Genomic DNA, 12043 nt, shown 5'->3' with positions numbered 1-12043 from the left:
GAAGACACACACACACGGACACCTGCACGCACACAGGGATTTTATTAAAGAGGATTCCATTAAGTTTATGTAAAAAGTTAATATTTGCAGTGTTGGCCCTTCTTTATCAAGACCTCTACAATTCGCCCTGGCATGCTGTCAATCAACTTCTGGGTCAAATCCTGACTGATGACAGCCATTCTTGCATTACCAATGCTTGGAGTTTGTCAGAATTTATGGGTTTCTGTTTGTCCATCAGCCTCTTGAGGATTGACCACAAGTTCTCAATGGGATTAAGGTCTGGGGAATTTCCTGGCCATGGACCCAAAATTTCGATGTTTTGTTCCCCGAGCCACTTAGTTATCACTTTTGCCTTATGGCCCGGTGCTCCATCATGCTGGAAAATGCATTGTTCATCACCAAACTGTTCTTGGATGGTTGGGAGAAGATGCTCTCAGAGAATGTTTTGGTACCATTCTTCATTCATGACTGTGTACTTAGGCAAAATTGTGAGTGAGCCCACTCCCTTGGCTGAGAAGCAACCTCACATATGAATGGTCTCGGGATGCTTTACTGTTGGCATGACAGGACTGATGGTAGCGCTCACCTTTTCTTCTCCAGACAATCTTTTTTCCGGATGCCCCAAACAATCAGAAAGTGGATTCATCAGAGACAATGACTTTACCCCAGTAGTCCTCAGCAGTCCAATCCCTGTACCTTTTACAGAATATCAGTCTGTCCCTGAGGTTTTTCTTGGCTTCTTTGCTGACTTTCTTGATACCAGGCCATCCTCCAAAAATCTTCACCTCACTGTACGTGCAGATGCACTCACACCTGCCTGCTACCATTCCTGAGTAAGGTCTGCACTGGTGGTGCCCCGATCCCGCAGCTCAATCAACGTTAGGAGACGGGATTAAGTTCCTTTTCATGGCAAAGAGGGAATTTGCAATTAATTGCAATTCATCTGATCACTCTTCATAACATTCTGGAGTATATGCAAATTGTCACCATAAAAACTGAGGCAGCAAACTTTGTGAAAATTAATATTTGTGTCATTCTCAATATTTTTGGCCACGACTGTAGAGGGTCAAAAAAAGGGGGTTGGGGAATTCCACCTCAAAATGCTGAAAAAGCCAGGAAGAGCTGGACAATAAACCCTACAGTGGTTTCATTACATTCATGAAGTAAGGGTTTGCATTGTCAGATCTTCTCACAGGTCTCGTTGCTGCAGTCTGAATGCCTCACAATGCTCCTTCAGTGCCGTTTGTTTACAAAGATTCCTAAGTTGGCGTCCTTGGTTTTCATTGAGCGGTGTGTCTGATCAACTGAGCCAAACTAACAACACGCGGGTTTGATCGGAGCATCCAGGGTGGAAGATGATAAAGCATTATGGCTTGTAATTCGATCAGCGGTCCATAGAGTAGAACCCCCCGAGGGCAGGTGCCCCAGGACTTTTAACCATAACATCAAATGGATTTATTGATTTAATATTTCTAAACAAAATAGAAGGTTTAAATGTAGTAACGGGCAGAGAGAGATGAGTACAGCCTTGAGATCAGAAAGTTCTAAATCAATACCAGTTATATTTGTAACACTCTGCTCTGCAGCACAAACTACAGTAAATCTAACATATGACCTTGAGTGTGAATAGGAAAATGAACCGACTGCAAGACGTCAGAGCACTCTAGCAAAGATACTTTAAAAAATCAGCTCTAAAGGAGCAATTAAAATTACAAACTTATCAATGCAACACATTTCAACTCAGCATCTTCACTGAATGCATGCACAGCGTCAGATCACATTAGAGGCTCTGCCAGACTAGGCCCCCTAGGCCACTGTAGCCGTCTCTGAAAGACCAGTCAGTCTGTCAAGGTGCTGCAGGCTCCCATGATTAGGGGCCTTTTTGATGCCTTTTGGCCTAAAACTCTGGTTGTCTCCTTCCAGCAAATTGGCAAGGTGAGGAGCCATGATTTTGGACAAGAAAGAAGAATAACATAGGAATGGGGGGTGTGCATATCACCGAGGGATGTCAACTTTCTCATCATCATCATCATCATCATCATCATCACAAGTTTAACAGCCATTTTCCAGGTTTATCCAGGTATTTACTTGCCCCCCAAATTCTTCTCCTCCATGATCTCTTGTACTGGGCATAGCTTGAGGTGCAAGCCATTCTTTTCATTTCATCTGACATCGTCTGCCATCATCACCAAGCACACCTTCTTTGTCTTATCTCTTGGCCTTATCCTCTCCACCTCCATCTTGATGCACCTCTTCACCCAATACACTTTCTCATCACAAACAGCTTTTTGTATTTGCCGTGCATGTTTACACAAAAGTTCTCCAGGGATGCAGATGCCCTCTTTGTCCTTTCTGGGTTCTCCGGTTTCCAGCCGTCTCCTTCAAGCACACATTCTGGGTGGATCGGCGCCGATGCTTCATCCAAAGTTGACCTCTTGCTGATTTTGGCGAGATAAGCTCTGGCCCCCTGAGGCCCCCTATGTAAGGAATGAACAGCTCCAGATTGGGAGATGGCAGTATTTCAGCCACTTCTTGTTGTTTTATTGCTAGATTATTTCTTTAACCGTCTTTGACTACAATGCCAATTGACACTGAGGATATCAACTCCCACAATCTCCTCCTTCAAACCCTTTGGTTTTCTAGAGAAAAAAAAAATTGGGTCTCTGACTCAACACATTTGAGATTAACACCCTCATCAAAACTCCAACAAATAATTGAATTTGTCAGAAGTATATGTGTATATAGATATAGGTTGACTTCTGTAATGAAGCACTCAGAACGAGGAGTCTGGGACCCCCTTCTTGTGTTATGGACAGGCTCTCAATCATGGCAGGAGTTGACCCTCGTAACATGAACTCTAAGATGAACTCCAATAATGGAACACACATTCCGCTGGTCCTGTCATTCCACCCTGACACTCTGTCTCCCCCACAGGTCAGTAAGTACAATCTCCCAGTTTTGGTGAGTGATCCTTCCACAGGAGCCTTTTATCCAAACCCTCCCTAATCCTCCTTCTATCAGCCACCTAACCGATACAAATGTCTCATCCATAGCTCACAGAGCAGAGCCACAATTCATCCTCAGGCACTTTGAGGTGTAACAAGAACCGCTGCGTCACCTGCAAATATTTCACCAACCACGCCCTTGTATTGGTCCCACTGGTCAAACCAACATTAGACAACGTGCTTCTTGCCAGTCTAAAAATCGTATTGCATTTCTTGTAGGAAGTGTCCAGCCATCTACATAAGTGAAACAGGGAGACGGCTAGCAGACCATTTCAGGGGGCACGTTGAGCTGATAATATTAAAGACCTCACATCTCTTGATCAAAGCCATACTGATCTTTTGGCTTGTGCTCCTTTGGGTTCTATTCAATAAGGGCGCGCACAAAAAGGCGATATTCAAAAGGACGACCTCAATTGGGCGCGGAGAATAAATGCGCGCATAAATAAAGGAGCGCTTCAAAAAGGTGACCTCAATTGAACATGGCAAATAAAGGCGTTCGTAGATAATTTAGTTGAAATGGCTCTGGAATATGTGAAGAGCAACAAAGGTGCAGATCTACTCATAGTCGAAGGCTATACATTCAGAATTTTGAAAACAACGAAATATGTTCAGTCATTGCCTTAATCTAATTTTCTGTAATTTTGAAAACAACGAAATATAGAGAGCTTTAGAAATAGTTCGTTAGAAGTTCATGCATTAATTAATTGGATGTTTTAATATTCTTGCTTTCACCTTTTTATACATTCAATCATTGCCTTTATCTAATAAATTTTCTGTAATTTTGTTGCGTTTGCCTTTATTCGCTGCGCCCAATTGAGGTCGCCCTTTTGAAGCACTCCTTTATTTATGCGCGCCTTTATTCGGCACTCAATTGAGGTCGCCCTTTTGAAGATCGCTTTTATTTATATGTGCTTTTATTCGCCGCGCCCAACTGAGGTCGCCCTTTTGAAGGTCGCCTTTTTGTGCGCGCCCTTATTGACGGATACCGTTCCTTTGCAGGCCTTCAAAGACTCTTTTTTAAAGCACATCAGAAGAAGCTAACCTCATCCTCTGCCAGGGGTCACACATTTCTCCAGGTCTTAATGACTGACTGTTTAATCTCTTCCTTTATCATCTTTAATTGTAGCTCTTTCACATCTACTCTCACGTTTTCTCCTTCCATCTGCCCTGGCTTTGCTCTCATCTTCTCCTCCCATACTTGTTGCCCACTCTTTCCTTTTCAGTTGCACACCTGATGCAGGCTAACAGCTGAAACGTCGCGACTTTAACCTTCTCTCCTTTTCAGCTTTAAGCTCCTTTCCTTTCAGTTTATACTCACAGACAGACATTGAGGGTCCTCTACTGCAGCTGCTTCTCTTACGTTTGTGCTCCAGAGCATTGCACACCTTTAGAAGAAGATCACACTACACTAACCTAAAATTATTTGATGATATTCAATTCCAATAAGTCATCTCATGACTGGTCACAGACAGCCATGCGGAAAGTGGTGGAACTGACCAAGAGAAGATTCTGGTCACATTTAAAATTGAGACGTACAGTAAATGTTTAAAAATTCAATATAAAGGAAATGACATTTAGTTATCTGCACAGGATGTCGTGTGATATGAGCAGCCTGATCTTTCCAATTTTCTGTTTCACTGCATGTGGCAGTGTCACCGGTGTCATTGCCGGTTGATGTCTCCTCTCCGCGTCAGCCATCCTTGGGCACTGACGACTGTGATGGATCTCACTAAACATGATGAACTTTCTGACTGCTTCAGGTTGGCTGACAGCGTGCAGAATGCCATGAGAGGCTTAATCACCTTACAGCGCGCCTGAAAATGACTGCTGTAAATCTTGCAAGGCTGTAATTTAACACAAAATAAATGCAAACTCTGGCATGAAGGCCTGGTGATGAGGAAGAGCCACTGCTCAGCTGTTTGCTGCCAGAGAATAACAATGACGGATGACGATGTACACTAAGTGATGTCGGATTACATGAGGGGACACACAGATCGCTTTACATTTTGGGCACTGGTGTGAGGAGTCTGGGGTGGGCTGATGTCACTACAGAGTTTGGATTTCACGCATTTTTGCATGGAATTTAGAGCAGTGTGGGGATAAATGCCATGTTTTCTGGGTATTTGACATCCAAATGGCCCGGGTACTTGATAAGACCAACCATCTTACTGTCATACTTTCATTTCTGAACTTGCATTTTTTCATAATTGAGTCACAAAAGGTTAGAGTGTTTACCACCAACATAAGGTGCAAGGGAAGAGCCACCTGTAATTGTCATGCTGTTCATCTGCCAGATGTGGCCATTATTTCAATGACTTCCAGACAAGGAAACTGAAGTACAAGATTGGAGAACAAAACAAATTAACAGCATGTTGGGTATGGAGAGTGAACAGAAATGGGGATGAACACTCAGCATAGCAGAAGGCATGAGCGAAGCCATGATGAGAAGGTAATAACATGTTATCTGACGGAACTTTCACAAGACAGGCAGAAGGTCAAAAAGAACAACCGAGCAAGTGTACAAATGCAAATGTGAAACTCTAAAGGAGTGGCATATGCCAAACACACACAAGCCTCTTGCTAGTCCTCCCAAACTCAACTTTAAACTGGCAACCTGCCTCCATTTTCTTTGACTAATCGCTGTGTGCTGCCACCTGCTGGCCTGGAGGTCATGCAGCCTCTTACCAGTATTCCTAGGCCTCAATTGTCTTTCTATGCAGAGTGTCAAGCAGACCTGAAGTCAGATTTATAAAACTTGCATACACACAAAATGAGGTGTGAAATGTGCTTGCATAACTTTCCACACAAATATTAAGATTTATAAAAAAAACAGCAACGGGAACATGCGTGTATATTTATGGCAACTCTGACCCATGTGTACACAACATTTCGTAGAAACTGGGAAACGAGGACACCCTTGACCAAGTAGAAAGTGCAGCCAAGCCAACTAAATGACGACACGTGCGTTTAAGAGTTCACATCACTGAGCCATTATTATTAAGTACTACGTGACAAATATATTAAAGCTCAAACGTGACGATACGATGCACAGGATGTGTTTTAGTTCCCTTTAAAGAGGCCCAATGCTGTGTATTTGCACTGAAGCACTTACTTGTTTTTTAATTAGTTTTATGTTGGCTTCCTTTTATTATTACAGTAATCCCTCGCTATATCGCGCTTCGCCTTTCGCGGCTTCACTCCATCGCGGATTTTATATGTAAGCATATTTAAATATATATCGCGGATTTTTTGCTGGTTCGCGGATTTCTGCGGACAATGGGTCTTTTAATTTCTGGTACATGCTTCCTCAGTTGGTTTGCCCAGTTGATTTTATACAAGGGACGCTATTGGCAGATGACTGAGAAGCTACCCAGCTTACTTTCTCTCTCTCTTGCGCTGACTTTCTCTGATCCTGATGTAGGGGGATTGAGCAGGGGGGCTGTTCGCACACCTAGACGATACGGACGCTCGTCTAAAAATGCTGAAAGATTATCTTCACGTTGCTATCTTTTGTGCAGCTGCTTCCTGAAACGACATGCTGCACGGTGCTTCGCATACTTAAAAGCTCAAAGGGCACGTATTGATTTTTGATTGAAAAACAAACTCTGTCTCTCTCTCTCTCTCTCTCTTTCTCTGCTCCTGACGGAGGGGGTGTCAGCTGCCGCCTTCAACAGCTTTGTGCCGCGGTGTTTCGCATACTTAAAAGCCAAACAGCCCTATTGATTTGTTTGCTTTCCTCTGTCTTTCTGACAGACTCTGCTCCTGATGCGCACTCCTTTGAAGAGGAAGATATGTTTGCATTCTTTTAATTGTGAGACGGAACTGTCATCTCTGTCTTGTCATGGAGCACAGTTTAAACTTTTGAAAAAGAGACAAATGTTTGTTTGCAGTGTTTGAATAACGTTCCTGTCTTTCTACAACCTCCTGTGTTTCTGCGCAAATCTGTGACCCAAGCATGACAATATAAAAATAACCATATAAACATATGGTTTCTACTTCGAGGATTTTCTTATTTCGCAGGTGGCTCTGGAACGCAACCCCCGCGATGGAGGAGGGATTACTGTATTGTTGGATTAGAAGCCATTGCTATCACTTGCTGTCAATAATTACGTGAAGTACAAACAACGCTGTGTTTCACTCCTTGTGTAAAGAAAGCTCTAAATGTCATGCCCTGCAAGTCTATTCATAGTCTGCTTGAAGACTATGCAAATGGTCACATGTAGAGAGAACGATCTTCTGAGGACCGGCAGGATTCTTTTTGCCCACGATGATGATTGCCATCCATTAATGTCTGAGTCATTTTTGATGCCAAGATGAGACTGACAAACATGAGGACTGCTCTGGCATAATGCAGCATACTAAGGCATCTCCAATTACAGATGCCATGCTGTGGTAAAGTGAGTCAAGGGGTTGAGGAATTGTGCGAGTGTTTTTAATAAAAACAGTGAGTTTGGGGTCTCTGGGTGTGAGCAGCTGCCAAGCTGGGTGACCATCGCATGTTTGGTGTGAAGATGAGCGGATGGCTTGTTACTCAGCTCAGCTGTTCCACACTGGCACTCTGTGGGTTGTAAATATTGCGTCGCACCCACTCAAGTATAAAAGAAAGCCTGTGAAGAGCGAAGGGAAGAAAAGAGAAAACCAGAGAGCAGAGCTTGCTAGCAAGGTAGAGAGCAGAGAATCAGGCGAGCAAGTAGTGTAAGGACTGGAGTGTTGGAAGTTGGGAGCTGGCCAGGTGGGGAGAATGCAGATGGCGCACACAGGGTAGGGTCAGAGAGCAGGTGCAACCAAACAGCTCAGGAAATCGCCTTATGGATGCCCGCAAGTGACACCAAGGAGTTGGGCTTGGGACGTCGCAAGTAGTGACCGGCTGAGGGGGTTGTGACTGTGCAAGTCAGTTTTCTTAAAGGTTGTCCGTGCATGCTGGTGTCTCAGCTTCTGGCTGAACATACCTGATGGGTGAGAAGGGAAGAGAGGCACCAAGGCTCGCAAGAGAGACAAGGCCTGATTTTCTACATTAATCTTAAACCATTTTTGGAGTATTTATTAGCTGATTACCTTCCAATGAATCATTGATCTTAATCGGGATGATCTATTTATTTATTGAGAACCTGCACTGCACTTTATTTAACCTCTTTAGTGTGAGACCTGAGCATCACTCGGGCTGTGAAGACATTGTTAAAAGCATTAGTCATGAGTGTCACTTGGACAACGGTATAGACGTGTCTCACGTAAGACCTGAGGATTACTCGGGCTGTAAAAGTGCCAACAGCGTTAGAGCCGAGCGTTACTCAAGCAACAGTGTAGATGCATCTCGTAAGAAATATTTTTCAGCAGCCCAGGTATTGCACTCTCTTGACAGTGATATGAGCAGTGATGTTGAGGAGCCTCTCATCAGCAGTCATGACGAAGTGATTGTGTCTTCAGACAGTGAAATTGAGACGGACAGTGAAACCGAAAATGATTCTGATGAATCGTTTGGATTTTGTGGGGCAGCCAAGAATAAAAGTGAATGTTGACAGCCAAAATCCATACTTGAAGTTATTTCTTAATGATGATGTGATCAAAAGAGTTGTTGTTGAGACCAACCGTTATGCTGAGCGGTGTCGGGTAAATGACTGTACACCTAAACAGTCTCACCGTTCAAGGATACACCACACAAAAGACGTATTTTAACAGCATATATGGTTATTAGCATCATCATCATCATTATTCATTTCATGTTATTATTATTATTCATCATTATTATTATTTGTATCATTATTATAGTTTTTACACTTCAGACTTTGTACTTTTAGTGTTATGCATGTTTTAGAGTAGAAAGAAGAGATTTATTAAAAATGTAATTTTTCAAGGTAAAAAATGCAATGCTTCTTACGATTTTTTGAGATGAAACAAAACGCTAAGAAGGTTAATCACTGCACAGAAATTAAAGCACAGGTCAACCAAATGGCCACATGTAATAGAAAATTATTCTAAGTTTTATTTTCAATAGAGAGTTTTACATAATACTAAATGACAGACAAATGGGAGATGTGTAGAATTAGCACAGGCAAATGCTTCCAGACAGGGACTAAACACTATTTTCATCCATCAATGGCACAAATTTAACTGGTTGTGCCACAATTTTTTTGTGAACTCTAAGTTTCGCTGTGAATTCAATTTTGCACAAATCCCCGGCTCATCACTACAAATGGCCTAGTCAACAAAGCATCTCTTATCCTGTTACTCTTCATAAATACCAGTTCCAATAAATGAGGAGAATGGTGTTTACCCAAACCATTAACTAGTCCCAATTGTTTTCCTATCATGCTTTGCAATCAAGTGTTAAAGCAATATGACTTTTAAAAGCATTTCCAAAAGTCTTTCCTGCATCATTTCATTTGTCAATCAGGAAGCCAACTGGCTGATGTGGACTTTCAGCACAGACAGACATTCTGGAATGCAGTGCAATGGCTCCTTCCTGTAGTCCTGGCTGCCTGGGTTGCTCCCCGTTCTGGACAGTCGCCCACACAGCCGTGCCGCCCCACTTTCCCTGACTGCCCAGCTCTTTTATGGCTGATTGCTGTGTGCCTCATTGTAATTATTGTGCTGTCAGCTCTCATCTTCTGGCTGTCTCAGCAGCTGGTGCTCGTCCTGTTGGCTGCTCCTCAGTGGTTCTACTGATATTGTAACTAATGAATGTACTATATCATAATTGAGTCTTGTGTTTCCAAAAACATTTATCAAGAAAGCAAGAAGGTTTTTAATATCACGGGGAAAATATAGGTTAAAACGCACGCTCAGAACAAAACAGTGAAACTTAGTATGAGTGTGTACTGTGATGGACTGGCAGTTGGGGTCCCTGCCTTGCACCCAGAGCTGCTCAGATGGGTTCAACCTCCTCACATACCGGAATGGATTTAAGCAGGCTTGAATATGAGTCAATACATGGATTGATAAGTTTACATGGATATTCTGCCAATGGTCATCAAGAAAAATGTTGCTAACTTTAGAAAATTATAGAAGGATCTGTTTCCAAACAAATTCTAATGACACTTTAGTAGGGGCAACTTTGAATACCTTTCTTGATTTTGTGTACTTTTTGCCAATTTTGTTTGGCCAGATTTTCCACAATCATTCAATATGGATGGAGACAATTGGTGAACAGTAATATTTATCTCCTCATGGATGTTCATATTAAAGCCTAAGAATGTAAGATATTTGAGAAACAAGAGGAGATCATTCAGGCCATCATACTTGTTTAGTTTAACTAATTAAAACATCAGAGCAATGTGATGAGATCAGGGTTAGGGTTCAGCCCAGCAAGAATGCCAATCCTGTTCACTTGATTTCCTCAAAATAACATCAAGTTGAGTTTTGAAGATCCTTAAAGTCTTACTGTTTGCCACACTACTTAGTAATTTATTCCACGTGTCTATCCTTTTCTTTGTGATGAAAAACTTTGTAACATTTTGTAAAATTTTCCCGTAATATGTTTCCATTTTTTTTCTGTGCTCTTGCTAAAGAACCCAATTTGCCTGGATCCACTGCACTAATTCCTTTCATAATTTTAAACACTTCAATCATGTCACCTTCTAATCTCTCTTAAACTAACAACATTCAGCTATTTCAATCCTTCCTTACATCATACCTCCTAGTCCTGGAATCAGCCTAGTCGCTCTTTTTTGGACTTTCTCTAGCGCTGCTATGTCTTTTTTGTAGCCCAGAAACCAAAACTATGCAGTACTTCAAGTGAGGAGTCACCATAACCTCCTTTGGCTTGTACCAAACGGCTAAGGGAAATCGCCCTGTGGATGCCTTTGAAGGATGGTGGTGACATCATGGAGCTGGGCTTGGGACATCATAGTGGTGACCGACTGACATGGCTGTGACTTTGGCTTGTACCATCCAAATGGCTTCTGTAAAGTATCTGGAAACAAAGTAGATAATGAAAAGCCTACTAGAATTGTCAATTGTTTAAGATGTTTTGAGAAGGTTGAAATTTTATTGTATTATGCTCTGAGGTATTGTTTTGTATACTGTATGGGTGCTGATATTTCGTGAGTCTTGTTGACAAGATGGAGATTCTGGTGGGTGTTTTTGTGGAGGTCACAGTACCTGACGTCATTGATGTGATAGCTTAAAAGGCTGGCACTGCTGCCCATGTCTCATCCAAGTTTGTCGATAAACTCTTTGTTAGTATGCAATTCTTGGTATTTAACTTCCTGGCTTTAGAAATCTTCTCTTGTTTTAGATACCTTGATTTTTTGGTTAGTGATTTAAACTAGATAACTGATTACCTTGAATTTGGCTCATTCCCCAACTACATTTCATTTCTTGATCCATATTGTTCTCTCTCCAAGTCCATACAGCACCAAGGACACAGGACAATGAACTAATACTAAGCCAGTTTACAGATTACTGTGGGGCATCTGTTGGTGAAGAAAGATTCACTGATCTTGACTTTGCTGACGATGCTGTGATCTTCATGGAGTCAATAGAGCCTCTGATCGGGGTTCTCGAGAGACTGAGCGAGGAGTCTGAGTGTCTGGGCTTGTGAGTGTCCTGGTTAAAAACCAAGAGCCAGACCTTTAATGACCTCTTGGGCACAGCCATCAGCAGTGTGTCTGTTTGTGGAGAGAGTATTAACCTTGTCGAGAGGTTTACTTACATTCTTGTCTCTGGTGACTCTTCCTATGAAGTCAGTAGACGGATTGGGAGAGCATGGGGGGTCATGAGGTCACTCGAAAGTGGTGTGTGGTGCTCCCGATATCTATGCAAAAGGACGAAGGTCCAAGTCTTTAGAGTTCTAGTGCTTCCTGTTTTGCTATATGGTTGTGAGACATGGATGCTATCCAGTGACCTGAGGTGAAGACTGGACTCCTTTGGTATTGTGTCTCTTCAGAGAATCCTTGGGTTCCATTGGTTTGACTTTGTGTAGAATGAGCAGTTGCTCATGGAGTCCCAAATGAGGAACATTACCTGCATTGTGAAGGAGCATCAGATACAACACTACAGCCGTGTGGTGCGATTCCCTGAGGGTGATCTGGCACACAAGA

This window comes from Erpetoichthys calabaricus, chromosome 2 (assembly GCF_900747795.2).
Source record: "Erpetoichthys calabaricus chromosome 2, fErpCal1.3, whole genome shotgun sequence".
Lineage (NCBI taxonomy): Eukaryota > Metazoa > Chordata > Cladistia > Polypteriformes > Polypteridae > Erpetoichthys > Erpetoichthys calabaricus.
The sequence above is the reverse complement of the archived record's forward strand: the minus strand, read 5'-3'. Positions refer to the sequence as shown.